A 17104-nucleotide genomic window follows, 5' to 3' on the forward strand; every position below is an offset into this window, starting at 1 on the left:
CTCGTGCTAAATGCTGTCTGCAGCACCAGCTGAGCGGGGTGTCACACTGGGGAAGAGCACAGGTCAAAGCGAATGGACATGGTGGCTGCTGGCGCTGGCCAGATAACCTCAATGGTCCCAGGGCCAACCCACTGCCAATCCAACCGTGCTCCTGACTCCGGCACAATTTGGCCACACAGCATGGATGTGATCTCTGAATTTTGCGTGGCTTTCACTGCAAATAGAAAATACCACGTCTGTTGAAGAGAATAGAGGGATGGCTGGCATGCTTTTCTTTATGGTACGAATGACTTGAAGCATTTTTCACATTCCACTAGTGAGCTCAGGAATAGGCTTCATAAGCACACATGGATGGCGATAAATTCAGGTTTGACATTCATGTGTATTTGTGTAAAGCCCAGTACGCTGCGCTGAGCAGCGAGGGGAACATTCCTGCCTAGTTCAGTGTCCATTGGGCTCCACTTTTTCTCTTCCATTCCCAGGAGTGGGGCCAATTTCTACGCAAGTTCTGGAAACCACCTGTTTTCAGCCAGTGTTTATAATCTCCGTCCCTGTTCCACAGTGGTTTTAGGGTGTGGTTTCAATGAAATCTCTAGAAGCAAAGTTTTCCCCAACAGAGAAACATAACCTTTGGCAGCAATTTTCCACTCTTACGAGCTACTAATAGAGACTGCTGCCAACTGTTATTTTGACTGGTAAGTAAGTGAAGTAATATGCAAATTGTTTCTGTCATTAGAAGAATTAGTTTCAAAACATGATAGAACCACCCCCTTCAATCCACTATCAGTCTGGAGCCACAACTCCTTATTATGCATCTACCTAGTAATTCCCACAGCAGAGTCATGACTTCTGTATGCCTCTGTATAATAGAGTGAATGAATGAAGACAACCCTCCCTAAATATATTTAGAGTATTGTCGATCCATGCATACACAGTAGGCATGAAGCTTGTGGTTCCTTCTACAGGTGGTCAGATCTACAAGGACCATGTATGCCCCTGCAACCTTATTCTTAACATCCACCAGTCCCAGAACCCCCTGTTGCACAAGCCGAAGCCAAGTTTTCCATTTGTAGCTTGGAGGAACTGACCTGCAGACCTGGTCTCAGTCCTACTCAAGGACTTACATTTCGCTGCCTATTCTTTCACTCCTGTTATCTGCCCACAACTCCGTATGTTTATCCAGCTGAGGTGAGCCTCAAAAAGTAAAATATGCAAACAGTGCTAATGATGAATTTGAGAAGCTGTAAGATCAGGTGCAAGTACAGTCATTTCAGTTGCAACAACAAGCTGGTTTTACTCTCTTTCTGCAACTCCCAGTTTCAAAAAAAGATCTGCCAGGCAAAGCCAGTTGTCTTTTTCAAATCTAGGAAATAAAATGAAGTCTAGAAAGCTTGTAGCTTAAGTGATTAGGGCCGTATTCTGAAATGTAACTATTAAGAATTTGGGCTGGAATTGCTTATAGGAAACATTGTCCAAGAGCACTGTCTTGCACCAAGCGAGAGCCTCTCTCCTTTGCTTAGTAGAAATGTTTCCTGTCTTTGCCCAGCAGAAGACTCTGCCATGGACCAGAGAGTGCTTCCCAACCCTCACAAATCCCAGCTGGAGACATACTGTGTCATTTCTATAATTCAGACAAGCCCTCCATTAGCACTGCCAACAACAGCAACTTCTTGATGTGCTTTGTTGCCATGGGGCAAGGTGTGGTGCTGGGTTATTAAATTGCTTCTGCCACTTAGTTTTCATCTGACGCATGCTTAATTGTGAGGATGTCCTTCCTATTGTTAGTGTTTGAATCAGTCCAACTGTCGATGAGAGATGTAAAATTATTTACAACCACAGCCACAGTGGTACAGTAGAGCCAAGTTCAGACTCTTGGCATGTCTCCTCACATTTCCCAGCATTAGCCAGGAGTGGTACCGTCTCATTCCTGATGGGCAGAGTCGCAGTACTTGACATGGCCCAGGGACTGTCCTGGACTCCCTCATGGAGAGACAAGGTCCACAGTGTAAGACATAAGTGAGAGAGAGAAAAAGACTTCATTCAGTGTTCTCTGTCATTTCTAGCAATTTCTATTAATTTTATGAAAGGGGAATGGTGCTGAAATTAGAATGGAAGTGCGAACAGTAAGGAAATGTGTGAAATCAGCGGCTTCTTGACCTTGTCAAACGGCTGGGGACGTTACATACCAGTAGCTATTGATCAGAGGTGCAGTGTTCAGCAGTGATCAAAGGCTGGTGTTCTCGCACAAATTTCACAAGCTATCTGGCTTTACTATGTCACAAATAGCTATTGTCCTTCCTTCCGATTTTTAGTCCACTGGGGCACCAAATTTCAGGGACAGTTTCAAATATGGGAAGCCAGATGTGCTCCTCCTAACCTCTGCTACCTGAATCCTGTCTGTAATTGCTAGCTCCAAGGAGCCAAGTAAAAAAGACATTTGGGGGAGTAAGAATGGAATAATTAAGTGTTGAAATAGACAGACTAGAAAACACATCAACAGCATTCAGCTTTGTGAAACATCTACACTGCTTTCTGTAGGGAGAAGAGACAGTTTTAAATGGCAAGAGAGGGCAGCGATAAACCCTCTGTTTTACTTTACTTACCCAACCTCACTCCCTGTGATGCAGCCAGGGTTTTTAGAGAGGCTGGCCCTGGTTCATCCATAGTCCTGGTAAACAAGGCACCTGTGAAATAAGATTAAGCACTGTTTCTAAAGACAGCACATGTTCTGGTATGGGTTCCTGGAGAGCCCCGTACATCCAGTTCTGGCAGAGCCCCTTTACGTTGATTGCAAGAGGGAGTCCAGTTCTGCCAGTTCAGTAAGTGCCGTGTTCAGCTTTATCAAAGCTCTCTTGGAAAGGAAGCATAGTAGAGGTTAGTGGGAAACTGTAAACAAAACTAAGCATGCAGCAGCTAATGTAACTAGGTGTTTGGGGCAGAAAGAGAGGACCAGGTGCTCCTCTGGCTGATAGCCACAGTTCAAAGCTTTAGTCCGTATATTTTGGTCAGGAGACTGCTGGCAACTGATCAGCAAGTCTGTCCAAGGCTGACATCTCTTACTCACAGGGCAGTTGGTGTGGGTGGGTGCCTGTGTGTTTATAACTGCACTCAAGACAGCGGATGGGGGTTAGATACCCTGTTGCAGCAACTTCTGTGTTTCTGACATTTTGCTTTTTCTTCTTTCTATCTTCAGTCCAGAATATTGCTACAACAACTGAGAGAGACAAGCAAAGAGTTTGTATATGTAAGGGTAGATGATGCTGGCTTGTCAGAATCCCTGCTCAGCTTGACACAGGAGTGACTTTAACCAACTTTAACTTTTAACTTCTACCGTATCTCAGATCAGCACTCTAGTCTTGACACTGTAAGATTTGATGGTTCATATTCCTAAGTATCTTAAGCTATTCTAAAGCTGTGTTGCACTGAAAGCAGACGTCCTGTCCTCTCCACCCTTGCTTTGCAGTCTTTCAGGCTCACACTAGTACCTGGCATGCTCAGCTAGTTCAGCTCACTGATCCAGCAGGAAGCTATCACTCTGTCTTGAAGGCTTTGTCTGCAGCCCGATGACCTTGTCGCTACGGCTCAGAGCAGGAATGAGAAGTCACAGAAGAGGGAAGGGCCAAAATGCCTTTTTTCAGGAGTAACGCTGGTTCAGATCAGCCTAAGATGCTTGGTAAACCACACCCATAAATAGTTTTAAATCCTGTAAAGGCTTGACTTTAATATTTGTTTTAGCTAAAAGCATTTACAAGGGCATGTAGTGATAGGACAAGGGGTAATGGCTTTAAACCGAAAGAGGGTAGATTTAGATTAGATACTGTGAGGGTGGTGAAACACTGGAACAGGTAGCGCAGAGAAGTTGTGGGTGCCCCATCCCTGGCAGTGTAGAAGACCAGGTCGGATGGGGCTCTGAGCAACCTGGTCCAGTGGAAGGTGTTCCCCTGCAAGGGGGTCACAACTAGATGATCCTTAAGGTCCCTTCCATCCCAAACCATTCCACATGATTTCCACAAGCTCTGGCAAAACTCTGTCCAGATGTCAGCAGCCCTTGGCAGAAAACACACTTTAAAAAGATCACAGTAAACTAAAACAGTCCTTTACCCCCTTTTAGGAAATCAGCAACTATCCCAAATCCAGAAATACTGGAAAATGTGAGATGGCAGAGCCTGTGTCCTGGGGGACGTTTAACAAGGAAAGCCAGCCCTGAGCGCTAATCGTGTCTGCTCTGCTGTGGAGGAGAGGGCAGCACAGCAAATGCGCTGCTGTGGGATTGAGCATTCCTGACTCACGGCCATCCCTGAAGTACTAGGAGCTGCAATTTGTTTTACTCCTGTTAGCACATGAAAAGTGACAACCATATTCCTTTCCCTCTCTCCTCAAGTTCTCTCTGGGTACGACTAATTCTGGTCCATCTGGTGATGAAGGCAAGGTTAGTACTGAAGCAAGGAAAAGGGATTTTGCAGTGCTCTTGCCTGTGCCACAGGATCCTTGTGGCACTGCTGAAGTCACAGAGTCCATCCTTGACTCAGCCCTCTGTGCAAGCAGGTAATAGTGCTGCCCTGCCTCCGAGGGCTGGGCTGAGGCTCAGCACAGGCAATATTTCTAAAACTGGTTGAAGTCTTGGTGCCACAGAGGCTCTATACCTTTAGATGACCATTTCTTCTGCTTAAGCTCCTTAGAGCTGTGCAGGGCATGCTGTGGTCCTGCAGCACCGTCACAGAGATGTAGACATGGGCCATGCTAGCTTAGCTCAATAGGACCTGGGCTTTACATGCTGCAACAGAGCAAACACCAGGAAGAGAGGCAATCTGGAGATGTGCATGAGAAGATACAGAACACGAAGAAGAATTATGGTACTACTTTCCATTAAATATTTATGAGTAATGCTCATCTGTGTGTCATCTGACCCTTTCATCTCTTTCAGTGTACCCAGCAGATATTTTTAGTCTATTGGCATTTGATTTGTTGCTTTCCTTTCAGTAAGAAAAGAAGAGGAAAAAGCCCTGATTTTACAGACAGGCAGCAGCTGTTTTAAACACCACTTCTTAAACCAACATAATGAGCAAATTGAATTAAAAATCAAAGTACTGTCATAAAACAAAGCTCAGCTTTCCATTTCTTGCACACCAAATATTACTGGTGGTTTCAAAACCTTAGTCTAAATCACTTTGCCTGAGATAGCATTAAAAAAACCACCAACAACCAACTGCTGATTCTGCAATGGAATCAGAAAGCACTTTCACTAGTATTTTAATAAAACCCAATGAATGTAAAGGATACTCTGTGATCCTGCTTCTGAAGAATGGTGTTCATTAAATCCGCTCATTCTTTGACCTCAAAGCAGCAGGAACAGCCACGCTGTGGCTGACACACGGTCCTGGTTGCCTGCAGGGGCCATGCTCCAGGACCAGCCTGCTCAGAAAGACACCACACTGAGAGACAGAGCAGAGGACAACTTGGTCGCTGATGCCAGGTGAGGTGTGACCAAGGATCAGAGTATTGCTTTTCAGTGGTGGGTTTCCCAGTATTGCAGCTGGATGCCAAACCCTGGACAGTGTCACAGCTAAACATCACTGTAGGTCAGGGTGAGCTTTGCTCTGAGTCTCCATGTTTTCTCACTAAAGAAGTTACAGCACCTCTCCTCTCACCCTTTGACCCTACTTGCAGGGAAAAGGGTGTTTCTTGCATAACAGCATCAGCTGCAGAGATATCAGTGATGCAGCCTCCTTGCAACTCTCCCTGCCCTGTAATGTTTTCTGCATTGGGTCTAGCTGGTGAGGAAGATGTGCGGATTGGGAAGGTCACACTGCATGTGAATGGACAAGGATGTCCCTTTGTACAACTTTCAGAGTCTCTGTGTCTCTAAGTAGTCTGTATATGTAATAAAAGGGAGTACAGAAAGCTACTTGTAATTGTATTTACTCGTAGGCTTTGCCTTTTATTTACTATATGTATGGAAAAATGCATCAAATTACCAGGACTTCGGGAATCTGTATTTGTGAATTATTTTCCTATAAAGCAAATGTAAGGACCCATCAAAATGAGTAAGCAGGAAGGACTGAGCTGTGCTGTGGAGAAAAGCTGTGAAGTTTAGGACAGGTCAGGGATCTGTCATTGCTTCAGGTGTGTGTAACTGTCATACACCCACTTCCAAAGTGCAGAGGTACAGCTCTTACCTTTCCAGTGGTACACAAAATGCACTGGCTGAGATCTGAGATACATTTGCACTGATTTAGAAGATAGAAAGTTATCTTCCCTGTCTGAAACAAAAATGAAGAGAAACAAAAATTCCTTCAAGAGAAAAACTGAAGACAGATGAGAAGGGCAAAATGTCAGCGAGGAGGTTTCCTACAGGAAGCAGTTCTTCCCGGCTTTTGTGTAGGCATTTGTCTCTATTTGCACAAACTGCTTTTCTCTGTTTGGGTTTTTTTCCCCCTGAAGTGTTTAAGGGTGTTTTGTTTAAACTGTTCAGAACTAGCTCCAGTGGTTGAGTACACAGAAAAACCAAAAAAAGAACATGCATAGTGCTAAGCAGAGGAGTCATTCAGCCAGCCTGTATAAAGATCCTTCACTGCACTTTCAAGTATTTTAAGCACTTGTAGAAAAAAACACCAAATACACTTGAGGACTGAACTGAGAAGTCCATATGTTTAAGATTTTGTTGGAATCAAAGGTCTTCTTGGAGGAAATAATCCTTCAAGATTATGGAAACTTCCTTTCCTGATCACATTTTCCCCTGGTAAGATAGGCAGTAAGCCAGGCATTTTTACTAACTAGGTATTTAGCAATAGTCTTAGGGCAGGAGTGGAAGTGCAGTCCTGTATTCTGAAGCTTCTCTGCTGTGCTTCTGTAAAGAAACAGAGCCTGAGTTTTTGATTCCCCCAGAAGAGCTGATTTTCCAGTGTTATCACATGCAACTCCCACTTGTGCCCACTAGAATTTGACGAGTTTCTAGAAGCAGATAGCTGAGCTGCCTTCTGACAGCATCAAAAACCAGACATAGAAAGCAGCGACCATCTCTGACCTCCTCCTGCCTTGTAGGTGTTTGCTTATCAGTAGAGCTGAGAGGATAACATGCATGTCTGTCTGTGGGGGGTCCTGTAAGGAGACCGCCAATAGGTGCCTGGAGCTTACAGACACAGGCAAGACGCTGTCGCCGGCAATTTAGCATAGACACAGATAAGAAACTTCAGACTTGTCATCAAGGAGGAGGAGGTGGTGTAAAGGACTTTCTGAGGGCATCCTCGAGGAGCTTTAATGTGGGATGTAACATGCCAGGTAAGAGTTCCTTGTAATTGCAATTACCACATAAAAGGGAAGAGAGACTGCAAGTGAATACAGAGAGAGGTGCAGCTGTGCAAGCTCCAGTCAGTTATACCCAAGCAGTGCCTTGCAGTGGAGAGATGCTCCAGCCACCTTTTTAACAAGCCCGGCTCTGAGTTAATGCAGTCTCAGAGCCGAGAGCAGCTTTGATGCTTTCTTTCTCATTCACAGATGTTAGAACAGTATCTGCTGCTGCTTCTGTCCTAAAGGTCAGCCAGAGTAAAACTGCAGGTTCTGCACTTTGATATGAATCATAGCATAAATATCAGTCACTGCTCATCACAAACAGGTTTATTTCAAAATGACCATTGCAACATTCCTCCTTTGTTTGGCTGTTTTACAACCCTTCCTCGACTCCTGTTAGCACACTTGCTATTGGGAGGTGAGAGAGACAGTCTTGTTTTGACCCCACCACCCTTGGAGTCAGAATCTGCTCAATTCACCTGTGAAAGGAGGTGAGTGGTCTCTCATCTGACCATTCTGTAAGATAAACAAATGTGGTGATTTCACACAGCCAGTTTTTTTCTCAGCATAACCACATATCTATTACATCTGATTTCCTGCACACCTTGTATATGGTGCATTCTAGTAAAATAAAAGGAGGTGTCTGGTGCAGGGAAACACTCAAATGCACCACTGCACTGGCTGAAGTCTCTGCCTGGGGACACTGCACTGCACAATCACCAAACCGCAGAGCACAACATGCCCTGATCCCATCTCTTCCCCTCACTCACTTCCCATCCGTCTGTGCAGGGGCTCCTGTAGATGTACAGAGCGCATTGCGGTGGTAGCTCTGTGCCTGAACAGGAGGGACGTATATCTCATCAGAGGACCTATAGCCATCCCCCTTTGCAACATTGTGCCTTCAGGCTTTCTGTCAGCTGGACTAAGAATCCAGTAAACAAGAGCACAAATCAAAAAACCATGTTGTAACCTGTTTAATGGGGAAAAGACTATGTTGACCCAAGCTACTGGCAAAACCTGTTTAATTGCTATAGCTGCTAGCCAAGGAAGTCATGTGTGGACCCATGAATTTCAAGTCACCATGCTGGCATCGCCCCTGCTCAATGCACTTCAATGTCTCTGTAAATGCTTGGCTGGACAGGAACATATCTAGGCATGTTTTACTTCTGCAGCAGCAAAATGAGTCTGGGAGTTGTTCTGTCTTTCAAAGGGAAAGCATAAAGCTTTTCTTTGCTCGGTGTGCTGGCTGCCGTGTCCACCCACTTTAGTAGGTGTGAATTTACCCTGTTCTGCTCAGGCTCCATACTGAGGAAGGCCCTGTAAAGGAGATTGTCCTCCATGCCATTTTCTGCCTCATGCTGTCCTTTCAGTTACCCTCTCCATGTAGGTAGATAGCTCAGCTTTTCCGTCAGGGGAAACTACTTGAGAGGAAGGAAACCAAGAGATTGCAGGGATGTTTACAGCACAGGGGATGGCTTTTTTAGTCAAAGAGTGAGAAAACCGAAACGAAAACAAACAAAAAACACCCCACAAAATACACCTATGCCAGCCTGAGGAATCTTAGAAGAAATCAACTTCTTCAAGTGACAAATGACAGCTCTGCAGGAGCTCTGATTTTCTGCCATCACCCTGTTGGGTTCCATGTACAAGTAACATGAGTGAGTGGCTGCTGATCTCATCTGAGAGTGGCATTGCTTCATCAACTCTGCCTAAAGAAAATGCTCAGCTCATGATGCTCAGAGCCTTTTACTTCCCACATCTGAGTGCAAATAAAATCCGAGGGAAGAAAACCAGGAGGGTTTGGAAGAGAATGAGAAGCATCCCTCTAGGATGAAACACATCCTAGAAAAAAAACCAAAAATTGTGCACAAACAGCACCATCACCACCATCAGTTCAGCATATTCAAGCCCTCAGTTTGGACTCGCTGGACACTGGATGTATATAACTATGAAATATTACTGTAACATTTGTACAGGTTGGAACAAAACACTGATGATCCTTATACTCTGCATTGTAGACATCTGCAATCTATGCAACATCTGCTGCATTAGCTTCACAGCACCTTTGGGGCAAGAAGAAAAATTATTCTCACCAGTTCCACCTGGTCTCTACAGAATGCAATCTGATTACACAACTCTTAGAAAGTTGCTAATTTCTCAAGTTAGGTGTAAAAAATGTCAGGTTACTCTCCATTTAGTCCTCTGAGAAATATCACCTTAAATGATATACTCTTCAAAACACACTTTCTTCAGTAAGACTATGAATGTGTGACTTACAATTATTTTTTATTTTACAGTCTTCATGAAATTCATTGCTACAATGCTGAAAAAAATTCAGGCACCACATTACAAGTCGATAAAAGAGGTAGCTATCAGCTATTCCCTGAGCAAAAAAAAAATAATTATTATGCCATTCCACTGAAGAAGACAGCTTTAGGGCCTGTCCCTGCAAACATTTAAAAGTGTGTGTTTGTGGTTTATTCATGTGAATAAATTCACAGAATTATAAGAAATCACTTCTGTGGATAATATTACAGGGCGTGTTTTTTCAGTGCCTTCAGAAGTGGAACGGCTGGAGGTTCCTGCCAAGTGTTTTTAGAAGCAGCATCTACAGAAATGGAAAAGTGATCTATTCTTAAAATTTGTATTATATATTGGATTCTTCACCTAGTATGTTGAGCTTTAGGGCTGATCCTTTCAGTTTGACTGCTTTTCTAAGGTGTTTAGTTAGAAAAATTATTGGTGTTTATTATCATTGTTGGCTTCTGTTCCAGATGGCAAGTACATTGTCACATCATACTTGGCAGCTGCAGGGTGTTCAGTCCTCACAGAGATTTCATTTACCCCTGAAGACTGCACATAATCAAAACCGGTCAAATGGAAAAGCAAAATTCACCCTGCCTTTGCCTGCTCCTTTGTCTGCAGCACCTACCTGCTTGCAGCACAAAGCCTTGATCTTCTTCACCAAGAATACTGCACTGTCCTTTTGCTTCAACACACTTCAGTCTCTTTACAAAAGAAGCACAGGTGGGAATGTGCTCCCTCTTGCTCTTCATGGCTATGATTCATTGTTTCAAGAATGTCTTCAGCAGCGACAGAAGCAGCTATAGGATCTGCTGCAAGTAAGTGAGAGAACCAGCTGTGGGGACAGCGGAACAGCATGGATAGCAGAAAAAAAGTGGTGAGAGGGCAGCACCGATGAATTCTCGTTAGCATGGGACCTCTCTTTCTTCTGTTCCCCGTTTGCTCTCTGCATCTCTTCCCATCCCCACTGAGCAAGAGACAGCTGTGCCACATATAGTCTGGAGCTGTACATGCACAGATGGGGGAGCACCAGCAGCTGCCAAACACCATTTTGTGGCAGCTGTGGTCTACCTGGCTTTTGCTGCCCAGAGTCCCCAGTTTGGTTTTCTTCTCTCCTATAAAACTGCTGCCATCCAGAAATGGTGGAGACTTCTCTTCCTTTTACACCTGACTTGCAACAGCCAATGTGCTCAAAAGATGCAGGTCAAGGGAAATGGATACATGGATGATGTGATGCCGTAGGTCCCAGATTCTTAGGGAAAAAAAAACCCAGAAGGTACTTATGGTCTGACTGAGGCAGCAGGAGCACAGCAAGTGTGAATCTCACCATTTATTCTGCATTGCCTACTGAGTGAAAGTCTTACTGCCGCTCTTTGCGCTCAGCCTACCTAAGGTGCAGAATAAGGTGCTGTGCACTTCACTGTGATTAACATGAAACTTAGTATTTTCTTGTCTTTCCAAAATAGGAAAACAGAAGAAGACTTGTGCCGAATTTCTGCTTGCCCTCCCTGCTTTGTGGCACACTCAGCAATTTAGTGAGAAAAACACTGGGGTTAGTAAACCCTAGCTTCAAAAAGCTGTTTGAGGAATGTGCGGTAACCTCGGCTGTTCCCAGAACCAGTGTGAGGGAAGAACAAAATGGAAACACCGGGAAAACAACAGGCAAATGAATTACGCAGGTACACAATTGCAAGTACATAACCAAAGGTGAGGAGAAGGTTCTCCAGGGACTCGAGGATAAAACTGTGCTCTTGTATCTCACATACCTAGCATTCATAAAGAACCACCCACAGCACCACTATCTGCAGTCTTATCAGAAAAAAGAAAACCACTGCACACTGCAGCTGGTTTTCTATGAATGTACCTTTGCTGTAGTACATGAGAACAGGTAACCAGCACCCTCCTGAATAGCCCTGCTCAAGGAGAACAGCAGCAACAACAGACAAAGGCTCACTGGACTGTGGTATTTCCAGTCTGTTTTCTCCTCCAGGCCTGCAGTGAATTCAGGATGCAGAATTACATCTGAGCTGATGAATTACAAACCTAGCTGATGTATTCTTGTAGTCTTTCCAGTGTTTTGCACAAAACAAATGGTTCTGGGCCTTTTTCAAAGAATATTCTAACATTCTATATTTAAGGAAAAGAAAAGGGAGAGAGCAAAAAAGAAAAATCAGCTTGAGAATTGGCTTTCACCTTCTGCCTAAACTTTCAAGTTTAGGCAGCCCTGCAGTGACACATACACTAATTTGTCAGACCAAGGAACATATCACTGCAGTCAGGCTTTAGCTAGGAAAATATGTGGGAAAGCACCCTGACAGCTCTGCGGAGACTTCATAGAGACACCAGTCCCAAATTATTTTCAGAACTGACCCCTCACTCCCTCACAGGACTTAATTAACAAAGCATAAGTAGTTAATATTCATGATAGAGGAAGGCATTCAATCAATGTGAAGCACTACATTTAGCAGTGATACCATTGCAGTGAGGTATTTTATTATCTCCTTTTAATTTTGTTCTAATTATCTTCGGTCAAGACCTAGCCCAAAACATACAATATGTACTAGGCAGTATCTAGGTTCTCTGTTCTCTGCTTCTCTCAAAGGACAGTGATAAGGTAAGGCTGACACTTAATGAAACTGAATTTTAGAGAGTGAATGGTCTTGCTGATAAAGGTTGGGGGCAGGAGGGAGGAAGATCTTATTTTGTCCCTTTTTGTTTTGAAGAAGCTGAGGCATAAAAGAGCACTGTAAAGGACTATGAACTGACCTGATGGGCGGAAGAGAAAAAGCCAGGGAGAATGTTAAGAAATCCCATGTGTTCTATTTAACTCAAGTATCAGCCACTTCTGGCAACCTTGTCCTTTGTTTGTCTTCATTTTCACTCTGCTTGAGGAGCCGTCAGCACACAACCTTTGTCACATGAGGAAAGGTTAAGAGAAAGACCATCGGCAGCAGAGAGACGCGAAGCTGAGGAAGTGAACTTCTACCTCACTGAGGTTACCGCAGGAGGAGCAAACAGCCTCGGTGGCACTGGGTTTGTACGGTATCATCTGTAAGACACAAAATTCTCCCAAAGTCCAGGTGAAAAGGGCATGTTACGGCCACAGCTAAAACATTCAGACATATCCATGCTAGCCATTCTGGTATCATTTAAAAACAGAGAGTCATAGAATTATTTAGGTTGGAAAAGACCTTTAAGATCATTAAGTCCAAACATAAACCTAATACTGCCAGGTCCACCACTAAGCCACATCCCTAAGCACCATGTCTACACATCTTTTAAATACCTCCATGTCCAAAGAATGGAAATTTTAAGACATAGTGCCTGCAGTGGAGACGTACTATCAATTTATATTAATGATAGAATGATAGAATCATTTAAGCTGGAAAAGATCTTTAAGAACATCAAGTTCAACTGAGACTGCCAAGTCCACCACTAAATCATACCCCTAAGTATCACACCTGCCTCCAGGGATGGTGACTCAGCCACTTGCCTGGGTGGCCTGTTCCAGTGCTTAGCAACCCTCTCCATGAAGAAATTTTTCCTAATATCCAATCTAAACCTTTCTTGGCACAACTTGAGGTTGTTTCCTCTTGTCTTACCACTTGTTACTTGGGAGAAGAGAATAACACCCACCTCACTACAGCCTTCTTTCAGATAGCTGCAGAGAGTGACAAGGTCTCTCCTGAGACTCCTTTTCAACAGCCCCAGTTCCCTCAGCTGCTCCCCATAAGACTTCTGCTCCACACCCTGCACCAGCTTTGGTGACCTTCTCTGGCCATGCTCCAGCACTTCAATGTCCCTCCTGCAATGAGGGGTCCAAAACTGAACCCAGGATTTGAGGTGCGGCCTCACCAGTGCCCAGTACAGGGGGACCATCGCTGCCCTGGTCCTGCTGGCCACACCGTGTCTGGTACCAGCCAGGGTGCTGCTGGCCGCCTTGGCCACCTGGGCACACTGCTGGCTCACGCTCAGCCGGCTGTGGACCAGCACCCCCAGGCCCTTTCCCACCAGGCAGCTTTCCAGCCACTCTTCCCCAAGCCTGTAGGGTTTGTGTTTAAAAGCAAACATGGAAAGCCAGCCAGTTATCCAAGTCTGAATTTTCTAAACTATTTTTTAAAGAAAATCTGTAGCTACCAGCCTTTTTTTGATAGGTCTTTAAAAGCTGATTTAATGTTTTCAAGTCCCCTTCAGACAAACCAGGCAACTGAAGACTTGCATACCAGGCAGCGGGCAGTGTTCTGTAAGTAGGTTTTAAATGTAGCCAAATACAGAAAGAAGTATGAGCTAGTCTCAGCTGGCTTTTGCCACTTGTGCTCAGCTTGCCTTTGAGTGAGAAGTAAAGAAAAGGAGGGGAAAACAGCTTTATATGTAGAATTAGAAATCTTTCTAGCCAGATCAACCAAGACTTATCTGGCATTTGATTAAAGAATTCTGTTTTACTCTCAGCTACTGCTTCAAGGAGAGAAATTTTTAATACCATAAACAAAGAAGCATTTTTGTTTAAATGATCGTAGTATGCTAAATGCAGAACATCACTAAAGCATGCTCTTCCATTAATAGCTTACCCTGCTTTCTAAGCATTTTCATGTACATTCCATGGGTGGTTTAGGACAGTAGAAATTCAGCCAACTGAGAAATAGACAAAACAATGTGTGTGATGTTATATTTGATTTAGAGATATTTTATTTCATGAAACAATTATTGATAATGCAAAAAGAAAACCCCAAAATCAATTCCAAAAATACTCTCCTTGCTATGAAAAAAGAAAAGTTAGAAAAATATTTTAACATTTTATTGATGTTTGAGACTCTACATATAGTCAAAATAGTCACAAAATAAGGTTTTCTAGGTAAACCCTAGACTACTAGTGTGTTGAATCTTTTGTATGTTTCTTCCTTTTTTTCTTCCTTCCTTCCTTTCTGTCTGTCTGCATCAGTTTATTCGGGGATTAACCTTTTGCAGCCAGACTGTGAATGTACCTAGTTCTAGATCCAAATGTCAGGACTGAGGGACTGTGTAAATTTGCATCAAAGTCTGCAGCAAGGAAAGCCCTCTGTCAGCAGAGGTGGTCGTTGAGGCAGCCTGCATTCGCCCAGGCAAAGTAATTCCCACGGTGCAGAGGGGGGAGACATCAGCCGTGGCTCCTGCGCCCACACCGTGTGGCTGCCCCAGCCTTTGCTAACTAAAGCTGAAGGGAGCCCAAACTGTTCTCCCTTAAATGCAGCCTGTGTTTTAAACGGTTATTTGTTTAGTCAAACACAAAAGTCTTAAAAGAAAGTTAACTGGGGGAGAGGAAACAGCCAGTGCTGTGTTTGGATTGCAGTGTGTGCTCAGCTGTCTGCCTTTCATGCTAATGGGAGGCATCTGGGACTGCTATCAGGGTGCAGGGGTGCAGAAAGCAACCCAGGCATGCAGCATCAAGACAATCCCTAGGCAAAGGGGTTTCATCATCACCTTACCAGTGATGGGCAACGGTCAAATTTTTGCATTAAATATTATAGGTAATGAGTTTGTTGCAAGCCACTGTGTAAACCAGCTTACTTGGCGTATACCTGAGTCTCTTGACTGCCAGTAATACTGCTCAAGGGGGGAGCAACGTGCGAGCAAAGGACGCTGACATGTGAGCGGTGAAGCTTGGACTTGAGCAACCCCAAATATTAGACAGGTGGGCCACAGTGCAATACAGCTATATGCTACCATAGGCACTCTTCTAGCAGTGTGTGATTGCACACCAAGAGATCATCTACTGTAAGAGCAGAGGAAGACTCCGGTGATGGGGATGAGAAATGATCATATGAATGTTGTGTCAGACATTCACTGTGCTCTTCTGCAAGCCTAAGGGTAAGGTCTAGTGAAATCCCTGTGAATGTTCCTGTATGGAGCAAGAGGAAATTGCATAAGCTCGTAGCTGCTCATGAGACAAGTCAGAGAGGCAGCATTCAGCTCTCAGCTCTGCAGCTGCTGCACTATGTATGGCCTTGTCATGGAGTCATCAAGATACTGCTGCGATGTGAAGCAGTTTCCTAAAATATCTTGTTTCATGCTGGCCACTAACTAAACCAACTTCATCTCGCATCCAGATGAATGTCCCCTTGGGCACACTCACCTTTAGTGTCCCATGTGACAAACCAGCACAGAAGTCCTTTTCCTTCTGTGGTGCTTCGGGGTGTACATTCAGGATGCTCCACTGGTTGAGGGTGACCAAAGAGGGAGAGATCAAAAGAAACTCCAGTCTACAGTGGTGAGAAGATTCCAATCAAGCGGATCCTTGGTGCCCAGAAAGGTCCTATAAAAGACCTGGTGTAGTGTGTGTCTGTCACAGTGATTGAACAACTATTAAAATACTTTAAATTATTATGTAAAACTAATAGTAATTACCAGCATCCTAGTGTTCAGTGGGTTGAGTATGTTTCAGCTGGCTCTCAGAGACAGGCAAGGCAATGCACATTGCACTGATTTATATCACATCTGTTCACATTCCTGAAACGAGCTAACCCTTGCACTAATTTTGATTAGCTGAAGAGGGAAAAAAGACACATTATGATTTACCACGTCTAACTCCTGTATTGAAGAGCCTAGAGTGATCTATCCACAGGTCATACATTTGATTTCAGTGGCCACAACGACCTGACGTGGTACTTAATGCTTCTTTTTTGCCTCAGTCTTCCAGTTTGTAAAGCAGGAGTAACAGCAGTTGTGAGTCACCACTGCTCTTACTCAAAAAGCACGTGCACTGGTCTCTTTTTCCTCTTACCTGATTTTCAGGAAAACAAACTTTAAACCAGTATTTGATTATTTCAATTGCCTCTCTCCTCTTCTGCAAGCAGCTTTTGTTTAACCTTTCCTCACATGATCTGTTAATGAAGCCCAGCCTGTAACTTTTCAGTTTAAAAATAATTCCTCACATCACTCGCAGCCTCTAAGCTTATCATGGGAAATGCTTTCCAGCATGTCAGCTTGCCCTTTAGACACCACTGCTCCAAGAACAACAGGAGACAGACAAACAGATTTTTCTTTCATGCTCTGCAACTCTTGCAGAAGCACAAACATTGCACTCCAGCACTGAAAGATTTATATGTCTCTGAACTTTTTACTGCTTCTGGTTCAAAACAGAAATATTGGATCATTGTTTAAATCAGAATGTGATTTCAAACATTAAATAGTATGTTAAGTAGTCCACAAAGACTTCTCTGAATTCTGTTAAAATGCCTTCATGTGACCTCTAGGGTAGAGATGGGCAGTAAAAAATTGGTCTTGGTCAGCAGAACTTTACAATACAGACAGAATTTGCTGCAACTTCCAACTTATTACAATAACATTTTAAATTAAGAAAGTAAGGAAATAGTAACTACTTTTGTGTAAAATTTGAAATTAATAACCTTGATAGTAAGAGGGAAAAAACAAAAATGTCCTTCAAATTTTAGAGAATCATCAATCAATGATGTGAAAATTATTCTATATTTGTGAATTTCTACATCAGCGATTTAACATACTTCCCCATACACTCCCA

This window comes from Falco punctatus, assembly GCF_963210335.1.
Source record: "Falco punctatus genome assembly, chromosome: Z".
NCBI classification, from domain to species: Eukaryota; Metazoa; Chordata; class Aves; order Falconiformes; family Falconidae; genus Falco; species Falco punctatus.